The sequence below is a fragment of the Oryctolagus cuniculus genome, chromosome 1, assembly GCF_964237555.1.
Source record: "Oryctolagus cuniculus chromosome 1, mOryCun1.1, whole genome shotgun sequence".
In the NCBI taxonomy this organism is placed as follows: Eukaryota; Metazoa; Chordata; class Mammalia; order Lagomorpha; family Leporidae; genus Oryctolagus; species Oryctolagus cuniculus.
Genome location: NC_091432.1, coordinates 58,040,610 through 58,063,196, shown reverse-complemented (window position 1 = coordinate 58,063,196; position 22,587 = coordinate 58,040,610). Strand labels below are relative to the sequence as shown.

The window sequence follows — 22,587 nt, the reverse complement described above, 5'->3', positions numbered from 1 at the left end:
GGGCCAAGTGAAGGGCTTTTCAGCTTAGAGTGAACAAGGTCTGTGGCTCTGACCTGGAGCCCTTCAACTCCAGGGCAGGTCCATTTCAGTGACCCAACTCTTGGCTGGTATGGCTGCCAGGGCCCTTCATAAGCTGAATTCTGCTGAAGCCCTGGCTTTCCACATCGAAAACCAATGCAGTGGACTGGCCTGTTGGGTCTCTTTGATGGCAGATAACTGTGTAAAGCAGCCATCAATTGGCCTGCCAGCTACCTTTACATCACTTCTGCCACCTAGCTTCCTCTTCCCCCTGGTTTTCGTTAAAACAGACCAGAGGAAACCTTTAAGAGGATGCAAGTCAAGTGAGTGCCCTGTCCAAAAAAAAAAAAAAAAAAAAAAAATCAAAGAGTTGCAAATTCGTAGACTTTGATAGTTCCAATTGGGTCCCTGAAAATATCAAAGGATATTTATCTCTCATCTTGTAGAGATATCAACTAATAAAGCTATTTGGATTATACTGTCAAGATGTGAAGCAGTGCTAAATTTTGTTATGATAATGTAAAATGTGACTGATACGAATGTCCAAAAGCTAAAAAGTCTAATGATCTTTTGTTACCAGACATGATTATTATCTTAATGAAGAAGGCCCAGAAGCCTAAAAGGGTTAAATGTTTTATAAAATCATACAGGTGCCATAAAATCAAAGAGGTATTAACAAGGCAGGAAATACCATTTTCAAAGATAGGGGGGATTTGTAAAAAAAAAATGGAATATATAGGATAGATGGTAAAAATGTTTTATATCCTAGGATGAGTCTTAGCATTTTATATATAGTATAATATTTTACCTAATTACTAATGAATGCTTAATAAAAAAACATGCCAGGTACTATGTAAGACACTGAGATTACAATAAAAAATAAAACAAAATCCTCTTTAAAGAGTAACAGAAGCCGGCGCCGTGGCTCAATAGGCTAATCCTCCACCTTGCGGCGCCGGCACACCGGGTTCTAGTCCCGGTTGGGGCGCCGGATTCTGTCCCGGTTGCCCCTCTTCCAGGCCAGCTCTCTGCTATGGCCAGGGAGTGCAGTGGAGGATGGCCCAGGTGCTTGGGCCCTGCACCCCATGGGAGACCAGGAAAAGCACCTGGCTCCTGGCTCCTGCCAGGATCAGCGCGGTGCGCCGGCTGCAGCGGCGGCCATTGGAGGGTGAACCAACGGCAAAAGGAAGACCTTTCTCTCTGTCTCTCTCTCTCACTGTCCACTCTGCCTGTCAAAAAAAAAAAAAAAAAAGAGTAACAGACAAGAGTGCTGTTACTACAACATGGTAACCCCACTTTGACCATCAAAACCTTTTCTCTTATCACTCTTCACTCTTCTTTGCAACACAAGAAAGTGATTAACACATACTGGTCCTTCAATAAATACTGGATTAATCTGAATAAATCCTTGTCAGACTTGCCAGCCCTGGTCTCTCTGGCACATCATTCTCCTGAGCTCTTTTTTCCACTGACTCAGCATTCAACAGTCTCTTCCTTGGTTCTTCTTTAATTCCTTTCCCCAAGATTTTATCTCAACCCCTTGTTTTTTTTATATTTATATTTTATTTTATATAATGAACATAAATTTCCAAAGTACAGCTTATGGATTACAATAGCTTCCCCCCCATAACTTCCCTCCCACCCACAACACTCCCGTCTCCCACTCCCTCTCCCCTTCCATTCACATCAAGATTAATTTTCAATTATCTTTATATACAAAAGATCAATTTAGCATATATTAAGTAAAGATTTCAACAGTTTGCACCCACACAGAAACACAAAGTGTAAAATACTATTTGAGTACTAGTTATAGCATTAATTAAACACCTAAGAGTAATTGTGTATTAATTAGAGTTCAACCAATAGTGTTAAGTAGAACATAAAAAATACTAAAAGGGTAAAGTATTAAGTTCTTTTTGTTTGTTTGTTATATAGTTATTTTTATTTAATAAATGTGAATTTACAAAGTGCAACTTTTGTATTGTTGTGGCTTCCCCCCACAACCTCCCTCCCTCCTGTGGCCCTCCCCTCTCCCACTCCCTCTCCCTCTCCCATCCCGCCCTTCATCGAGTTTCATTTTCAATTACCTTCATATACTGAAGATCAACTTAGTATATATTAAGCAAGGATTTCAACAGGCTGCACTCACACAACCGCACAAGATATAGGGTATTGTTCGACTAGTAGTGTTGTTTTTAAGTTTCATAGTAGAACACATTAAGGACAGAGATCCTACATGGGGAGCATGTACCCAGTGACTCCCGTTGTTGATTTAACAATTGGCACTCTTATTTATGATGTCAGCAATCACCCGAGACTCTTGCTATGAGCTGTCTAGGCTATGGAAGCCCCTTGAGTTCACCGACTCTGAACTTGTTTCATCAAGGCCATATCACAGTGGAGGTTCCTTCCTCCCTTCCGAGAAAGGCGCCTCTCTCCTTGATGGCCTGTTCCTTCTGCTGGGGTCTTGTTCACCAGGATCTTTCATTTAGATTGTTTTTTTGCCACCGTGTCATGGCTTTCCATGCCTGTGAGACTCTCATGGACCTTTTAGCCAGATCCAAATGTCCCAAGGGTTGATTCTGAGGCAGGAGTGCTGCCATTCTATGAGTCTGCTGTGTGTCCTGTTTCCCCCGCAGGATCATTCTCTCCCTTTTAATTCTATCCTTCATTAGTTGCTTACACTGGTCTTATTTGTGAAATCTCATCAACACATACCCTATCTTTTTGATCAGTTGTATATTTATACTTATCACTTTACCAAGTGCGCTGACATTGGTACCTGCCTCCTTGGTAAGACTGAGTTGAAATCCCCTGGCACATTTCTAGTTCCACCATTGGAGGTAAGTCCGAGTGAGCATGTTCCAACCTATATATCTCCTCCCTCTCTTATTCCCACTCCTATGTTTAACAGAGATCACTTTTCTGTTAATTTTAAACGCCTAAGAATGATTGTGCATTGATTACAGAGTTCAACCAGTGGTCTTATGTAGAACAAACAGAGCAACAACAACAACAACAAAAAAATACTAAAAGGAATAAAATAGTAAGTTGTTCCTCAACAGTCTAGACAAGGGCTGCTCATGTCATGATCTCTCATAGTGTCCATTTGACTTCAATGGGTATCATTTTAGGTGCTCGTTTAGTTGCCATTGATCAGGGAGAACATGTGATATTTGTCCCTTTTGGACTGGCTTATTTCACTCAGCATGATGTTTTCCAGCTTCCTCCATTTTGTTGTAAATGCCCGGATTTCATTTTTACTGCTGTATAGTGTTCCATAGAGTACATATCCCATAGTTTCTTTATCCAGTCATCCGTTGATGGACATTTAGGTTGATTCCATGTCTTAGCTATTGTGAATTGAGCTGCAACAAATATTGAGGTGCAAATGGCTCTTTTTTTCTCCCCTTTAATTCCATTTGGGTATATTCCAAGGAGTGGGATGGCTGGATCCTGTGGTAGTGCTATATTCAGGTTTCTGAGGACTCTCCAAACTGTCTTCCATAGTGGCTTTACCAGTTTGCATTCCCACCAACAGTGGATTAGTGTCCCTTTTTCCCCACATCCTCGCCAGCATCTGTTGTTGGTTGATTTCTGTATGTAAGCCAATCTAACAGGACTGAGGTGAAACCTCATTGTGGTTTTGATCCGCATTTCCCTGATGGCTAGGGATCCTGAGCATTTTTTCATGTGTCTGTTGGCCATTTGGATTTCCTCTTTTGAAAAATGTCTGTTAAGGTCCTTGGCCCATTTTTTTTATTGGGTTGTTTGTTTTGATTTTGTGGTGTTTTTTGATCATTTTATAGATTCTAGTTAATCCTTTATCTGTTGTGTAGTTTGCGAATAACGTCTCCCATTCTGTTGGTTGCCTCTTCACTTTCCTGTTTCCTTTGCTGTAAAGAAACTCTTCAATTTGAGGTAATCCCATTTGTTTATTTTATCTTTGATTACTCATGCCTCTGGGGTCTTCAGGAATTCTTCACCTGTTCCAATATCTTGAAGGGTTTCCCCTATGCTCTCAATTAGTTCCATGGTGTCGTGGCACATCTCTAGTTCTTTGATCCATGTTGAGTGGATTTTTGTATAAGGAGTAAGGTAGGGGTCTTGCTTCATACTGCGACATGTGGACATCCAGTTTTCCCAGCACCATTTGTTGAAGAGGCTGTCCTTGTTCCAGGGGTTGGTTTTAGGTCCTTTGTCGAATATGAGTTGGTTATAGATGTTTGGATTGATCTCCGGTGTTTCTACTCTGTTCCATTGGTCTATCCATCTGTTTTTGTACCAGTACCAGGCTGTTTTGATTATAACTGCCCTGTAGTATGTCTTGAAGTCTGGAATTGTGATGCCTCCGGCCTTGTTTTTATGGTAAAGGATTGCTTTAGCTATTCTCGGTCTCCTGTTTTTCCATATGAATTTCAGCATCGTTTTTTCTAGGTCTTTGAAGAATGACTTTGGTATTTTGATTGGTATTGCATTGAACTTGTAAATTGCTTTTGGGAGAATGGACATTTTGATAATATTGATTCTTCCATTCCATGAGCATGGCAGGTTTTTCCATTTTTTTGTGTCGTCTTCTATTTCTTTCTTTAGTGTTTTGTAATTTTCATCATAGAGGTCTTTGACCTCCTTGGTTAAATTTATTCCAAGGTACTTTATTGTTTTTGTGGCTATCGTGAATGGAATTGATCTTAGAAGTTCTTTCTTGGCCCTGGCATTATCTGTGTATACAAAGGCTGTTGATTTCTGAGCATTGATTTTGTATCCTGCTACTTTACCAAACTCTTCTATGAGTTCCAATAGTCTCTTATAGGAGTTTATCGGGTCCCCTATATATAGTATCATGTCATCTGCAAATAGGGATAGTTTAACTTCCTCCTTTCCCATTTGTATCCCTTTAATTTCTTTTTCTTGCCTGATGGTCCTGGCTAACACTTCTAGGACTATATTTAATAGCAATGGTGAGAGTGGGCATCCCTGTCTGGTGCCAGTTTTCAATGGAAATGCCTCCAACTTTTCCCCATTCAATATGATGCTGGTCATTGGTTTATCATAGACTGCCTTAATTGTGTTGAGGAATGTTCCTTCTAACCCCAATTTGCTTAGGGTTTTCATCATGAAAGGGTGTTGTATTTTGTCACATGCTTTCTCTGCATCTATTGAGATAATCATATGATTTTTGTTGCTCAATTTATTAATGTGATGTATTACACTGATTGACTTTCGAATATTGAACCATCCCTGCATACCAGGGATAAATTCCACTTCGTCTGGGTGAATATCTTTCTGATGTGCTGTTGGATTCGGTTTGCCAGAATTTTGTTGAGTATTTTTGCATCTATGTTCATCAGGGAGATAGGTCTGTTGTTTTCTTTCTCTGTTGTGTCTTCTCCAGGCTTAGGAATTAAGGTGATATTGGCTTCATAGAAAGAATTGGGAGGATTCCTCCCTTCCAAATGTTTTGAATAACTTGAGAAGAACGGGGGTTAGTTGTTCTCTAAATGTCTGGTAAAATTCGGCGGTGAAGCCATCCAGTCCTGGGCTCTTCTTTTTCGGTAGTACGTTTATTACTGATTCAATTTCTTCCATGGTTATGGGTCTGTTTAGATTTTCTATATCTTCCCGGCTCAGTTTAGGAAGGTTGTATGTGTCCAGGAATCTATCCATTTCTTCCAGGTTCCCCAATTTGTTAGCATACATCTCTTTGTAGTGGTTTCTGATGATTCTTTTTATTTCTGTTGTGTCTGTTATTACATTTCCATTACTATCTTTGATTTTACAGATTTGGGTCTTCTCTCTCCTTTTTTTGGTTAGTTGGGCCAATGGTGTGTCAATTTTGTTTATTTTTTCAAAGAACCAGCTCCTGGTTCTGTTGATCTTTTGTATTGTTTTTTTGGTTTCAATTCTGTTCATTTCTTCTCTGATCTTTAGTATTTCTTTCCTCCTTCTGGATTTGGGCTTGATTTGCTGCTGTTTTTCTAAATCCTTGAGGTGCATGGAGAGTTCATTTGTTTGGTTCCTTTCCAGCTTCTTGATGTAGGCACCAATTGCTATAAACTTTCCTCTTAGCACTGCTTTTGCTGTGTCCCACAGGTTTTGATAGGTTGTGTTATCATTTTCATTTGTTTCTAGAAATCTTTTGATTTCTCTTTTAATTTCTTCGATGACCCACTGTTCGTTTAGGATCATGTTGTCCATTCTCCATATATTTTCATATGGTGTAGAGATTCTTGGGTTGTTGATTTCAAGTCTCACTGTGCGATGGTCTGAGAAGATGCATGGTATAGTTTCAATTTTTTTTGAATTTGTTGAGGCTCCCTTTATGGCCTAGCATATGGTCAATCCTAGAGAACATTCCATGTACAGGGGAGAAATACGTGAACTCTCTGGCTGTGGGGTGGAAGGTTCTGAAGATATCTATTAGGTCTATTTGGTCTACAGCGTCAATTAACTGTTGTTTCCTTGTTGAATTTCTGACTGGTTGATCTGTCCATTGGTGAGAGTGGGGTGTTGAAGTCCCATGTTACTATTGTATTTGAATCTATATCTCCCTTTAAATCCTTTAGTAATTCTTTCAGGTAGCCAGGCGCCCTGTAATTAGGTGCGTATACATTTATAATAGTAATGTCTTCCTGTTGGACAGATCCTTTAATCATTATATAGTGCCCTTCTCTGTCTCTTTTAATAGTTTTTATGTTAAAGTCTATTTTGTCTGGTATCAGTCTATTTTGTCTGATACCAGCTCTTTTTTGATTTCTGTTAGCTTGGAGTATCTTTTTCCATCATTTCACTTTCAGTCTGCGTGCATCTTTGCTGATAAGGTGTGTCTCCTGAAGGCAACATATAGATGGATTCTCTTTCTTGATCCAATCAGCTAGTCTATGTCTTTTGGAAGTAGAATTAAGACCATTCACATTCAGTGTGATTACTGTTAAGTACTGTCTTTTCCCATTCATGTTTCCTGAAATGAGCTGTTTATGTATTTTGAACTTTGTAGGTTACTCTACATTTGCTTTTTTTTTTACAGTGAAGTTCTTGTTTTTGTATTTCTGTGTGCAGCACGTCTTTGAGCAAGTGTTGTAGGGTTGGACACGTGGATACAAATTCTTTCAGTTTCTGTTTGTCGTGGAAGTTCTTTATTTCCCCTTCATTCATAAATGATAGCTTTTCTAGGTTGTCATTGTTTGTCTTTTAAAACTTGAAATATATCATGCCATTGTCTCCTTGCCTGTAGTGTTTGTGATGAGAAGTCTGGGGTGAGTCTGATTAACTTAACCCTGAATGTGATTTGTCGTTTTTCTCTGGCACATTTTAGGATTTGTTCTTTGTGTGTCACTGAGCTGAGTGTTGCCACAATGTGTCGCAGTGAATTTCTCTTCTGGTCTACCCTGTTCGGGAGTCCTGGCTATCTGCTGAATTTGCCTGTTGTTATCCAGCTGCCTTTGTTTGAAGTTTTCTGATATTATTTCATTGAAAACACCTTCCAATCCATTCTCTCTTTCCACCCCCTCAGGGACTCCTATTATCCGAACATTACACCGTTTGATTGAATCTTGTAGGTCTCCGACCATATTTTTTAATTTTTTAATTTTTTCTTCCTGCGTTTGAACTGACTATTATTTCTGGAAGTTTGTCTTCGAATTCTGATATTCAGTCTTCTATTTCATCTGTTCGATTTCCGAGGGATTCCACAGTGGTCTTTATATGGTCAATTGAGTTTTTCATTTCCAGTATTTCATTCTGGCTTCTCTTTAGGATCTCTACTCCTTGGACTTGTTTTTCATTCAGCTCTCAACACTGTTTCTCATTATTTCTAAGTATTCTGATTATTAATTTTCTGAATTCTTTTTCTGGCATAGTTTGAAATTCTTCTTCTTCAGCCTCTGTTATGGTTGGTTTAGCCTGCTCCACTGGCGAGTTTATATGTTCTTCTATATTATTGTGGGTTTTTGTTTTGTTTTTTGGCATTCCATCTGGGTGGTTTTTCAGGTTGATTTCCCTCTGCTATGGGCTGCTGTGAGTCTGTACCAATATCCAGTGTAAGCAGGCTGCTCTGCCTTCTAGAGTTTATTTATTTATTTATTTATTTACTTAGTTTTTGTAACTTGAGTGGGCTGGTGTCAGGGCTTTGAGGTGCCAATCTCCGCCCCTTGGGGGGCTGGTTTCCTTGTTCCTATGTTCGCCCTTACGTGTCTGTGCCTGAGGTTCATTGGTCAGCCACTCTCTTTCACTGCACCTCCTGCCAGAATGTAAACAAACAAGATGGCTGCACTCTGCCCGCTGCAGCTCTGATTGTGGGTTGGGCGGTCCTAAGGATCCTGGCGTTAATGATCCCTCAGTTCATCCCCCTGGATCCTGCCCTCTTCCTGCGGGCGCTATTCAATTTTTTTTTTCTGGTAACTTGAGTAGACTGGTGTCAGGGCTTTGAGCTGCCCTCCCTCGCCGCCCGCCCCTGCACAAGGAGTGTCGTGTCTCTCCACTCCACCTTTGGGCTCCGCCTCTGAAGGTTAGTGCGGAGGCAGAGGCAGTTCTCCTTTAAGCCCGAATGTAAACAAACAAGATGGCTGCTTCCCACCCGCTGCAGCTCCGACTTGGGGGAGGGATCCTGGATTGTTCAGTCCCTCAGTCAGACCCCCTGAATCGCTCACTCTTTCCGCAGGTGCTACTCACTCTGTTCCATTTTCTATTTCCTCCCCAACTCAGTTATGCATGTCTCAGTGTCCATCCAGGGTGGGTTGGGGGAGAGGCAGTGGCGGCTGCTACAGTGGTGCTGGGCAAGTGCCCTGTCTCACCTCAGCTTCCAGCGCTGGTGCGTACACACTCCTGGTAGTGTCCTGCTCCTCAGGCGTCCGCGTCCTCCTCGCAGGTCCACCCTGTCTCCCCCATTTCGGAAGAGCTTCCCTTTCCCTGAAACTACAAATTCTCACCCCTCTTTGAACCTTCCCTTCCCAGACCATCGGTGTGCTCCCTCCCTATTCCGCCATCTTGGAACTCCTCCCACAACCCCTTGTTCTTTATCCTTTTTCTTTTGATATACTCATTCATTCTCAAAGAATTTATTACCATTTTCAAAGTGTATAGCTCCAGCTTTGACTTTTCACCTGAGATTTTGTCTCTTATATCCAAATCCCATTAGTATATATGCCTTTTTATATGTTTATTACTTGAAACCTAAAATGAAATTTTCACATTTTAAAAGTTGATCTTCTTCTATATTTCTTTTCCTTGTACATTCATTCTCTCACAACTTTATGCTTCAGATCTACAACTTCTGCCATCTGTGACCAAGTACACAGTTGAGATGGTAGGCTGGGGTCAAAATGCTAAATTCAGAAGGGATTTTTTTCTTAATAACATTAACTGTCTTCAACAGGGAGCAACCTCATCTCTTAGGTTTTGATACTACTGTACTTCTCATAACTGAATACCCCAGAACGCTTAAATAGTCAATGATTAGAGTGTGCGTCTGGCACACTGGTTGGGTCTCTGCTGGCCCACATCCCATACCAGAATGTCTGGCTTGAGTTCTGTCTACTCTGCTTCAGATCCAGCTTCATGCTAATGTGCAAGTGCTGGGAGGCAGCAGGTGATGGCTCAAGTGCTTGGGTGCTTTCCTCCCATGAAGAACTGAATGGAGGACCAGGCTCCTGGCTTCAGCTTGGCCCAGCCCTTGCCACTGCAGTCATTTGGGAAGTAAACAAACATATGGAAAATCTCTGTGTGTGTGTCTATATCTTTCAAAGAAAATTAAAATAAATTAAAAGTTAAATTTAAAAGTCAATGACTATAAGGTGTTTGGAAAATTCTAGTTAAAATGATTGTTAACAGAAAATTTTTAAGTTATGAAGTATGCCATGTATACAAAAATACAGATAATACATGAAAATTTGTATACCTACCACCCAGATATAACCAAAGCTCTTTCTGTACTCTTCCCTCTTCCTACCCTGAGATAGATACAACTCTTAATTTGTTATTAGAATGTATGCATTTACACTTTACTGCATAAGTATGCATAAATAAACAACATACAGGGATTTTTTTTTGACAGGCAGAGTGGACAGTGAGAGAGAGAGAGACAGAGAGAAAGGTCTTCCTTTTCCATTGGTTCACCCCCTAATGGCCGCTGAGGTTGGCGTGCTGCGGCCGGCGCACCGCGCTGACCCGAAGCCAGGAGCCAGGTGCTTCTCCTGGTCTCCCATGCAAGTGCAGGGCCCAAAGACTTGGGCCATCCTCCACTGCCTTCCTGGGCCACAGCAGAGAGCTGGACAGGAAGAGGAGCGACCAGGACAAAATCCGGCACCCCGACCGGGACTAGAACCTGGTGTGCCAGCGCCGCAGGTGGAGGATTAGCCTATTGAGCCGCAGTGCCAGCACATACAGGGATCTTGAATGTTTTAGAACTTTTTATTATGAATGAATGGTGGTGATAAGTGCATAACCATGTAAATGTACTTAATGCCACTGAATTGCATACCTAAAAATGGTTTAAGAAGTAAATTTTGTTATGTTACCACAATTTAAAAAAAAAAAAAACTGTGTATTATGGTAGCATACAGTATGCATGCTTCTTCAATGTCGCTTTTTTGCCTTGTCTTGGGGTAAGGATCAGTACTTTGGCCCAGAAATGTATCCACATTATTATGTGCAGCTCTAGTTTACTCAAACATTTAGATCACATCTGGCTGCATGACATATCAAATTTCCTCACACATTCTTCAAATGATTAACATTTAGATTACAGTTAGTTTTTCATTATCACAAAGGTTTTTCCTGAGAGCGGCATTATAAACAGGACCTATAAAGGTCAGAATCAAGATATCAGAATATTAACACGGTAGGTTTTCCAATGTAGAAAAGCTTTCACCATATTTATGTTTAGTTAACTATTAAAATTCCACTTAGCATACTGTTTGAGCTTGACTAAAAACTGAAGGAATTCTACCATTAAGTGCTACTTTCCCTGGTTAATCATCCTTACTGCTAAAACAAAAACTCTAGCACTGTTATCAAGAGCTTTCTTTTTTTAATTTTTGTGTTTTTAAAAGGCAGAAAGAGAGAGAGACAGACAGACAGACTAATCTTCCATATGCTGGGTCACTCCCCAAATGGCCACAACGGCCAGGGCTGAGCCAGGCCAGACCCAGGAGCTTTATCTGATCTCCCACGTGGGTGCAGCCATCCTCCGCTGCTTTCCCAGGCACAGCAGGGAGCTGGATTAGAAGTGCAGCAGCCAGAATTTGAACCAATGCCCATATGGGATGCTGGAGCTGCAGGCAGTGGCTTTATCCAATAAAGCACAGTGCCAACCCCCAAAAGAGCTTTCTGAAAGCAACATTAAACTATCCCCAGCATTTCATTCTTCAGGCAAATAAATCAGCAAAGAACTGCATGTGTTTATTTCTTACTACTTCAGTTCAAGAAAGGTCTTAATGGGGCAAGTAAATCAATAAAGAACTGGATGTGTTTGTATTTCTGATTACTGCAGTTCAGGAAAGGCCTTAAAGGGCCAGTTCCTTGAGATTCGAGTGTGTAAGCTTCTCCCTATGCACTGAGCACTCTGAAGAGGTCATATTTACTTCAGCATTACTGAAGGTGGAAGCCCACATAACAGCTCTGCCTTTCCTGTACCAGCCTTCTCCAAGAGCCCCATCTTCCCAAATCCACTTTGTGGCCTACTGTTATCAGAGTAATCTTCCTAAAGAACAATTCTAAATGGTGTTGTTATTTTTCTGGTCAAAAGCTTCTCACTGATGACAGGAGGCTATGTTATAACAGAATGGAGGCAGCAGAGTGAAACAGAATGCAAATCATCATTTTTTTAAGATTTGTTTTTTATTTATTTGAAAGGCAGGAGGGAGAGAGAGAGAGCGCACGCGCTAGAAAAAGAATGAGTCTTCCATCTGTTGGTTTACTCCATAAATGGCCCCAATAGCCAGGGCTGGGCCAGGCCAAAACCAGGAGCTTCATCCCATCTCCCACATGGGTGCAGGGGTGCAAGCACTTGGGCCATCCTCTGTTGATTTCCCACGCACATTAGCAGGGAGCTAGATCAGAAGCAGAGCAGCCAGGACTCAAACTGGCACTCATATGGGATGCTGGCACTGCAGGCTGCAGCTTAACCAGCTACAGCACAGCACCGGCCCCAGAGAATCATGTTTTCAGTCCATTTGTAATTAAGATTCTTGCTGTGCCTCCAACTATTAAATTAACACTTCTAGCGTGCATTTTTATCATCTGTAAAATGGGTATAATGATATCTACTTCTTAGAGTTGTAACAAGAATTACATATTAGATAAGATTAAATATACACAGAACCCAGCACATAAAGCAGATGTTTAACAAATTCTGATATTCCCTCTATTCAAACTGAATCACTAAACAAGTGAATGACATAATCTAAACTGAAAGTATCTCTTCTCATACATTTCCACCATATACCACTGACAGCCAAAGTAGGCCTCTCTCCATGTTCTGAACCTGCCTTGTGCCTTCTTGCCTCTAGGCCTGTGCTTATATCCCAGTGGTTTTGCTTTTCTTTCCAACTCCACATATCCAATCAGCCCATCCTCTTCAAAGCCCAGGCCAACAGTGCCCTGACCTCTCTCAGTATTTTCTCATACCACCTCCAAGTCCTTAAAACATACTGCTTGATTCTCTTTAGGTACACTTACCATACATGGCCTTAGAGTGGTATTTATAGATCTTACAGCCTCTACTTGAACAGACAGGAAAACAAAACAGGTAACATCTTCCACTGCTCAGTTTTATTTGGTGCTAAAACTTATAAATTATATCTAAGAACAAGGAAAACCACCATCAGCTAGGCACTGATCCTGCTATGAAGTGACTTGGCATTGACAGTCCAATCTGGATGTTCTCCTGCAGAAGCATAAGCAACACCAGAACACCAACACCGGTTAACCCATTCCATGAACATTATGCATGAAGACAAAAACAAGACCACTTTTTAATCTGTCCTAACACAGATAAACATGAACCCTGTCCAAGCCACAAAACACCAGATATCCCCCAGTGCTGGATTAACATAAGTAACTGCTGTTTTCTCATCAACTACAGCCTGAGCCTTTCTCTAGTCTGCCCTCACTTTATGTAAACTCTATTGAGAGACACAGTCAGAATTTGCTCCACTTCTTGACAGCATCCAATCTAGAGCAAAACCGCACAACCTAAAAACGCCCTCAAAATCACCAAATGACCCAAAACCTTTAAGGTATTTTTTTTAAACCACTGGCTTACTAAAATGCCCCAAGGTTCCCCATGGTATACACTCTCTTGCTGCAATGAATAATAAATCCAATTTGTTCAACTACGTATGCTGTGTCTGGTAGTCTTGGGCTGGACGACAAACTAAGAACTTTTTGAATAAAGGCCTGGTGCTTTATTTGTTTGAATCCCCTACAGGGCATGTTCTGGTCTTGCATGCTGTTCTCTTTGATCATCCAGTCTGGATGGATTACATTCTGTTAGCCTTCGTTGGAATCTGAAGACCAGCACAGTCACCAGCAAGGTTAAAATGGGAAATGGCAATCAGGAAGACTGAGCCACACATCAACAAGTTCCTGAACTTGAAAAACTACCTAATGTATAGGCTCTTAAACTGTCAATCCCTATTATTTTCTGCTTATTTCCATAATATCTGAACAGGAAAGTGAATCTTTAAAATCAAAATAATCTGCTAATCTCCCTCTCATTTGAACAAACCTTCAGAATAAATATCTGATTTTTTACAAGAAATGGTAAGAAACTAAAACAATGCAACTGTACTCGAGTACTTAATACAAACATATATAAGAAGTTAATTTAAGATAACAAAGGATAATTATATATGCATGTGTCTTATGTCGATGCACATGTATCTTCATTCCTCAGAGAAACTGAGCTGCACTGGGACAAGACTCCTTTGGAGAGCCCATGGTGACAACAATCTGAGCTACTCCAGAGGCATGAGGCCATTAGGAAGAGGCTAGCAAGGAATCCTATTTATAAGTATTCAAAAGTGACATGCTAAAAAAAAAAAAAAAAAAAGTGAGATGTTCACTGAAAAACATGGGTAGGTAGGGTCAGTAGGAGAGATGTCTGATTATATTATTACTATGGGAGCATCAAGGGTTCCCAGCCAAGTAGAGGTGGTTCACAGGACTCTCCTGATGCCAATTCCTGCACAGAGCAGCACACTATTGTCTTGGAGGACCTCGACGACCCCAGAACCTATTGAGAGTCACATTCAGGGCCAAGCATTTGGTACAGCAGTTGAGACACCATGTGGGACACACATCCTAAATCTGAGTGCTTAGGTTCCAGTCCCAGCTCCACTTCCAATTCTGGCTTCCTGCTAATGTGCACCCTGGGAGGTAGCAGATTATAGCTTAAGTATTTGGGTCCCTGACAGCTTTTGGGAGACCCAAATTTAGTTTCTAGCTCTTGGTTTCTTGTTGTGGGCATTTGGGGAGTAAACCAACAGATGGAAGAGTCTCATTCTTTCTCCTCTTTTTCAAATAACATGAAAATTATTTTTTTGAAAAAGATCTCTACCAGTTTTTAAAATATTTATTTATTTATTTGAAAGTCAGAGTTACACAGAAAGAGGAAGAGATAGAGAGAGATCTTCCACCCACTGGTTCACTCCCCAAATGGCTGCAATGGCCAGGGCTAGACCAGAAAAAAGCCAGGATTCAGGAGCTTCCTCCCAATCTCCCACGTGAATGGAGGGGCCCAACGACTTGAACCATCTTCCACTGCTTTCCCAGGCACATTAGTAGGAAGCTAGATTGGAAGTAGAGCAGCTGTGTCTTGAGCAGACGCTCAGATGGGATGCCAGTGTTACAGGCAGTGGTTTAGCCTGCTATGCCACAATGCTGACCCTCCAAATTTTTTTTAAGTTATTAAACTAATGCTGGAACAGATCATAAGTTTTTTATCTAAAGTGCCGACTTTTAAGATTTTACTTATTTATTTGAGAGGCAGAGTTACAGACAGAGAGAGGGAGAGACAGAGAGAGAAGTCTTCCATCCATTGGTTCACTCCCCAAATGTCTGCAACAGCCAGAGTTGGGCCAATCCAAAGCCAGAGCCAGGAGCCAGGAGCTTTTTCCATGTCTCTCATGCAGTGCAGGGGTCCAGCACTTGGGCCATCTTGTGTTGCTTTCCCAGGCCATAGCAGAGAACCAGATTGGAATAGGAGCAGCCAGGACACAAACTGGTGCTCATATGGGCCTACCACGCCACAGTGCTGGCCCCTAAGGTATTGACATTTTTATGTTCCACAGGTACCAGACATGAACAAAAGAACTAATTGGTGAAATAAAAGGAAAACTTTAGAAGGACACCATGCCATCTTAGTGTTTGCGGCAACGAAGTAGGAGTTGTGTGGCATAGGGCCCAGGAAGGTGAAGTTTTAAAAACCAAGACATACAATTTCATGGCATGAGACTCTAAGAGGGAAGTTTTTTGTTTTTTGCCCCCCCCCCTTTTTTTTTTTTGAGAGACATCTACTGGTTCACTCTCCAAAAGCCTGTAGCAGCCAGGATTGGGCGAGGTTGAAGCCAGGAGCCCATAACTCAATCCAGGTCTCTGACTTGGGATGCAGGTATCCAAGTACTTCAGTCATTGTCTGCACATTAGCAGGAAGCTAGAGGGGAAACAGAGGAAAGCAGACTGACACCAAGGCACTCTGAAGTGTGATGTGAGTGTCCCAAAACGCAACCGGAACTGCAGTGTCAAAATCCATTCCTAAAGCTCTGAAAATATATTTCTGCTTGGGCATTTGAAAAATACTGCAGCAGGTAGGAAAAGGGGTAGGGGGGAGTACAGGTAGCACTACTAAAAGGACAGAAATGATGATGAAAAATACAGTCAGTAAAAAATAGTGGCAAGACATGAAAGAGCTACCTGAGGTCAAGGTCAAAGATAAATTAAGATTTGCAAAAAGACTAGCAAAGAGATGTTTGCAGCAAAAAGGCAATTTGCCTGATGATAAAACACAATTCTGAGAAAACAGAACTTCTCAGCCTCTACTTTGTTTCTACACTGTACATCAAAGGGGGATGAATTTGGGGTTGGATGAAGAATTCACAATTTTAAGAAAAAAAAAAATTCCCAAGGAGAACAAGTCTGTTCACTAAATAATTTCTACCAAGAGGATTGGGAAAACATTCAAGTAAAGTAACTAAAGAAAAACTTTTCTAGTTATATTAGTAAAAAGAAAAGTTGTGAAATATTGTAGATACAACTGCTGTTCCAGTTTGCAGCAAGTACACAGTGGATGGTAGACTCTACATACTACAAAATATGTTGAAGCTCTCGGGGTAGATACTAAAAATTCTTTTTTTTTTTTAGAGTGAATGTAGGAGAGAAAAAAGAATTTTTTTTCTTATTGTAAAAAAAAAGTATACCCATGGAAAGCTGAGAAAGGACAGAAAAATTTAAATAACCACCATGATCCAGAAATAATCACTGTTATAATATTGACTCATTTCTTTCTAGTGAATATATATCTTTATATTTCACTGTGTCACACACTATTTATCACAAAACTTTTCATGAATATAATTTACTGAACTCAAAATAGTTTACCACTTGGATGTGTAATAATTTATAAAATCTCAAGGAATGTGATGATGATGATGTAGTGGCCTATATATATGCCAACGGAGAAAGCCATGATTCTTAGAATCCAGTAATCCAGTATTTATTATTTCACTTATTCATTTGTTCAAAAAACTTTTTCAAAAAGATTTATTTTATTTATTTGAAAGGAATAGTTATATAGTGAGAAGGAAAGACAGAGAAAGAAAGAATCTTCCATCCACTGGTTCCCTCCTCAAATGGCTGCAATGGCCAGGACAGGACAGATCCAAGCCAGGAGCTTCTTCCATGTCTCCCATGTGCAAGCAGGGGCCCAAGCACTTAGGCCATCTTCTGCTCCTTTACTCACTGCATTAGCAGGGAACGGGATCGGAATTGGAGCAGCTGGAACTCACACACAGTGGCTTTACCCACTCTGTCATAAAGCCAGCCAACCCCTCAATAAACTGTTACTGTCTACTATTTACATGCTTGGTCTAAAACTAGACATACAACTCTGAACAAAGCAAATAATTCCCTGCCCTCAAAAGGCCTCATTTCTAAGAGGGAAAAGAAAAAATAAACAAGATAGTGATAAATACTAAGGAGAAAGGATAAAGCAGGGAAAGAGTATAGGGTATGTTGGGGAAGAGTTAAGATTTTAGTGGAATGACCAGAGAAGGTATCAGGAGATGTCACTTGAGTGAAAACACCAAGATGGAGGATAGGCAGGTGGGTATTCTCAAACTATTCAAAACAACTGATAGAGAGAGAGAAGACTCCCACGCTCTATGAGGCCAGTATCACCTTAACTCCAAAACCAGAAAGAACTATAGACCAATATCCCTGATGAACACAGACACAAAAATCCTCAACAAAATACTAGCTAATTGAATCCAACAACACATCAGAAAGATCATTCACCAGGACCAAGTGAGATTTATCCCTGGTTTGCAGGGACGGTTCAACATATGCAAATCAATAAATGTGATACATCACATTAACAAACTGAATAAAAACTATATGATTATCTCAATAGATGCAGAGAAAGCATCTGATAAAATACAACATCCTTTTACGATAAAAACATTAAGCAAATTGGGTATACAAGGAACATTCCTCAACACAATCAAGCCAATATATGGCAAACCCATAGCCAGTAACATATTGAATGGGGAAAAGTTGGGAGCATTTCCACTAAGATCCGGAACCAGACAAGGATGCCCACTTTCACCATTTCTATTCAATATAGTCCTGGAAGTTTTAGCCAGAGCCATTAGGCAAGAAAAAGAAATCAAAGGAATACAAATTGGCAAGGAGGAAGTCAAATTATCCTTGTTTGTAGATGACATGAGTCTATATATAGGGGAACCAAAAGACTCCACTAAAAGACTACTGGAACTCATAGAAGAGCTTGGTAAAGTCATAGGATATAAAATCAACAAACAAAAATCAGTAGCCTTTTTATACATAACAACGCCATGGCTGAGAAGGAACTTTTAAGATCAATCCCATTCACAATAGCTGCAAAAATCTTAAATACCCTGGAATAAATTTAACCAAGGAGGTGAAGGATCTCTACAATGAAAATAACAAAACATTAAAGAAATAGAAGACACAAAAAAAATGGAAAAATCTTCCATGTCCATGGATTATAAGAATTAATATTATCAAACTGTCCATACTACTGAAAACAATTTATAGATTCAATGTGATCCCAATCAAAATACCAATGACATTCTTCTGAGATCTAGAAGAAATGATGCTAAAATTCTTTCAGAAATACAAGAGACCTCAAATAGCTAAAGTGATCTTAAACAACAAAAACAAACCCAGGGGCATAGAAATACCAGATTTCAAGACATAATACAGGGAAGTTAAAATCCAAACTGCCTGATACTGGCACAAAAGTAGGTATGTAGGTCAACGGAGCAAAACAGAAACCCCAGAAATCACTCCATGCATCTACAACCAACTAATCATTGACAAAGGAGCTAAAAAAAAATCAATCTCTAGAGAAAACAGTTCTTTAACAAATGGTGCTGGGAAAACCAGATCTCTGCATGCACAAGTATGAAATAAGACCTCTACCTTACACCTTAAACAAAAATCAACACAAAATGGATCTAGGATCTAAATCTATGACCTGATACCATCAAATTACTACAGGAGAACATTGGAGAAACTCTGCAAGACAGTGGCATAGGCCAAGACTTCTTGGAAAAGACCCCAGAAGCACAGGCAACAAAAGCAATAATGGACAAATGGGATTCCATCAATCTAAGAAGCTTCTGCACTGAAATGCCTCTTCAACAATGTGAAGAGGCAACTGACAAAATGGGAGGAAATATCTGCAGCCTATGCAACTGAAAAAGGATTAATATTCTGGGTCTATAATGAGCTAAAGAAACTCAACAACAACAACAACAACAACAAACAATCCAGTTAAGAAATAAGCAAAGGCCAGCGCCGTGGCTCACTAGGCTAATCCTCCACCTTGCGGCACCAGCACACCGGGTTCTAGTCCCGGTCAGGCCGCCGGATTCTGTTCCAGTTGCCCCTCTTCCAGGCCAGCTCTCTGCTGTGGCCAGGGAGTGCAGTGGAGGATGGCCCAAGTGCTTGGGCCCTGCACCCCATGGGAGACCAGGATAGTACCTGGCTCCTGCCATCAGATCAGCGTGGTGCACCGGCCGCAGTGCGCCAGCCGCGGCGGCCATTGGAGGGTGAACCAACAGCAAAAGGAAGACCTTTCTCTCTGTCTCTCTCTCTCACTGTCCACTCTGCCTGTCAAAATAAATAAATAAATAAATAAAAAATAAAAAAAAAAAGAAATAAGCAAAGAAACTGAACAGGCATTTCAAAAGAAGAAATCCAAACGCCCTCAGATACATGAAGAAATGTTCAGGATCACTAGGTATCAGGGAAATGCAAATAAAAATGATAATGACGTGTCACCTCACTCAGAATGGCTATCACACAAAAATTAAAGAATAACAAATGCCAGTGAGGATGTGGGGAAAAGGTACACTAATCCACTGTTGGTAGAAATACAAACTAATACAGCCATTGTGGAAGACAGTATGGAGATTCCTCAGAAGTCTGAAAATAGATCTAGCATATGACCCAGCCATCACACTCCTGGCAATTTATCCCAATGAAATGAAATCAGCAAATGAAAGCCATATCTGTATACCCATGTTTATTTCAGCTCAATTAACAATAGCTAAGATATACAACCAACTCAGATATCCATCAACTGATGACTAAAGTGGTAGATAAACACTATGGAATACTACTCAACTACTCAGCCATAAAAAAGAAGAAACCCTGTCTTCTGCAAAAAAAAAAAAAGGATGCAATTGGAAACCATTATATTTAGTGAAATAAGCCAGTCCCCAAAAGACAAATACCATATGTTTTCTCTGATCTGTGGTAACTAATGGAATACAAAAAATGTCATGTATATGAGCAAAATTGACATTTGGAAAATTTATTATCATTCACGGCTCTTGTCTCTACTGTTGAGGAGCAGTATTTTTGTCTATTTGTTGAATTCTTTCCTTAGTAGAGGGTTAAATAACCTGAAAGCATGTCATTGTAAAAAGAATAAGAAAGGAAGGAGTGAGTGAGGGTGGGAGCATGGGCAGGAGGGAAGGGTGGGTGGGAAGTATCACTATGCTCCTAAATCATATATACAAAAGATATGAAGTATGTTCACTCTACTTCAATAAAAAATTTTTAAGAAAATAAAAAATAAAGCACAGTGCAGCTTTCTACACTGCCACTAGGGTTTCCTTTCTAAAATTGCACTGGAATTTTTTACTTGCAAAGTATGATGGCCTCCTCTGCCTTGAGAATAAAATCTAACTCATAACTATGCCCAAGAAAGTCTTTACAATTTGTCCGCTGACAACCTCTCTGGTCTCATCTCTCAATACTGTAAGGCTATTTCAAGGTTCTAGAGTTTTGTTTTGTTTTTTTGTTTTTTTTGTTTTGTTTTGTTTTTTGGTTGTTCAGTGTTTCCCATATCTAGAAAGCCCTTCTTTATACGGATAATTCAGGGGGAAAACACTTAAGAGTTGCCTGCCTCTTCAATTTAGCCAAGGAATATAAAGTTGGCTTAATACCTAAAAATCAATTAATGTAATATGACATATCAATAGAATCAAAGACAAAAACCACAATGACTTCTCAACAGATGCAGAAAAGCTTTCTGACAAAATTCAAAACCCCCTAATGATAAAAAAACAAGTACTCAACAAACTGTGAAAAGAAAGGAATCAGTCTGATAAATTATATAACCCCCACCCTCCCATAACATTATACTTAATGGTATGAAAGTCCTCCTCCAGGGCTAGCATTGTGGTAAAGGTTAAGCCACTGTCTGCAATGCCAGCATCCCATATGAGTGTCCAGGCAAATCTCAGCTGCTCCACTTCTGAGCAGCTCCCTGCTAATGTGCCTGGGAAGGAAGTGGAAGATGGCCCAAGTACTTGGGCCCCTGCCTCCTATGTGAAAGACCCAGATGGAGTTCCAGCCTCTGGCTTTGGCCTGCCTCAACCCTGCCACTACCATCATCTGGGGAGTGAACCAGCAGGTAGAAAATGGGTGTGTCTGTCTGTCTGTGTCTGCCTGTCTCATTTTCTGCCTGTAATTCTGCCTTTCAAATAAATAAATAAATCTTTACATCTCAATTATTTCCTTAAAAAAAGAAAGTTTTCCTTTTAAGATCAAGAACCACTTCTATAACTGAAATTTTTTTTTTATTTGACAGGTAAGAGATATAGACAGTGAGAGAGAGAGAGAGACAAAGGTCTTCCTTCCGTTGGTTCACTCCCCAAATGGCTGCTACAGCCAGCGCTGCACTGATTCGAAGCCAGGAGCCAGGTGCTTCTTCCTGGTCTCCCATGCAGGTGCAGGGCCCAACCACTTGGGCCATCCTCCACTGCCCTCCTGGGCCACAGCAGAGAGCTGGACTGGAAGAGGAGCAACTGGGACTCAAACCCTGCGCCCACATGGGATGCTGGCACCACAGGCAGAGGATTAACCAAGTGAGCCACGGCACCGGTCCCCAACAACCACTTCTAGTCAACATTGTACTGGAGGGTCCAGCAGAGCAGTTACAAATAGAAGGCATGTGGATTCAAAGAGAGAGAAAGAGAAGTGAGACTATCTCTGTCTGCAGGCAACACAATCATGTGTCAGAATGAATAAACAAGTTCAGAAAGGTGGCAAGATACAATATAAATATACAAAAATCAATTGTACTTTTACTAGCAAGGAATAACATGAAAATAATTCAATTTAAAACAGTATCAAAAGAATATAATACTTAGAGAATATATTTGACAAAGTAAGACTTGCATACCAAAAATGACAAACTTCTTTAAAAGCAAGTAAAGACATAAAAGAAATCTTCAATTCATAGATTCAAAAGGTGCAATACTGATAAGAGGATAATACTTCTCAGACTGATTCAACATAAAACTTATCAAAAATCCCAGTTGACTGTTTTGTTATTGTCTTTGTAACAACTCACAAGATGATCCTAAAACTCATTTTGAAATGCTGGGTCACAGCACCCAGAACAGCCAAAACAATTTTGAAAAAACAAGAATAAAGTGGGAACACTTATACATGATGATTTCAAAGCTCACTACAAAGCTACAGTAATCAAGACAGTGTGGTTCTGGTGTAAGTGTGTAGATCAAGGAAATAGAAATGAAAGCCCAGAATTAAAGTCTTACATTTATAGTCAAGAGGACCAAAACAACGCATCAGGAAAATAGTCTTTTCAACAAACGATGCTGAGGCATCTGTGTATCCATATGAAACCGATTCCTACCTCACATTATATGCAAAAATTAATGCAAAAGGATAAAAGAATTTCAGAAACAAAAACTGTAAACTTGAAAATATAGGCATATAGCTTCATGATCTTGGATTTGGCAATGGTTTATCTGAGATATGACATTAAAAGGA

At 40.3% G+C, this 22,587-nt stretch overlaps 1 protein-coding gene across 3 annotated transcripts in view; it reads right to left on the bottom strand.

Moving 5' to 3' along the window:
• The window catches only part of RIC3 (RIC3 acetylcholine receptor chaperone), an 86,588-nt gene that overhangs the window by 40,496 nt on the left and 23,505 nt on the right, over nt 1–22,587 (bottom strand). The window contains exon 1 of one of the 3 annotated variants that reach the window (XM_051824373.2): nt 2,106–3,746. The exons of the other annotated variants lie outside the window; for them this stretch is intronic. The gene's annotated coding sequence lies outside the window, so the exon portion shown is untranslated. Of the gene's footprint in view, nt 1–2,105; nt 3,747–22,587 lie in introns of those variants that run through there. 3 annotated transcript variants of the gene reach the window in all.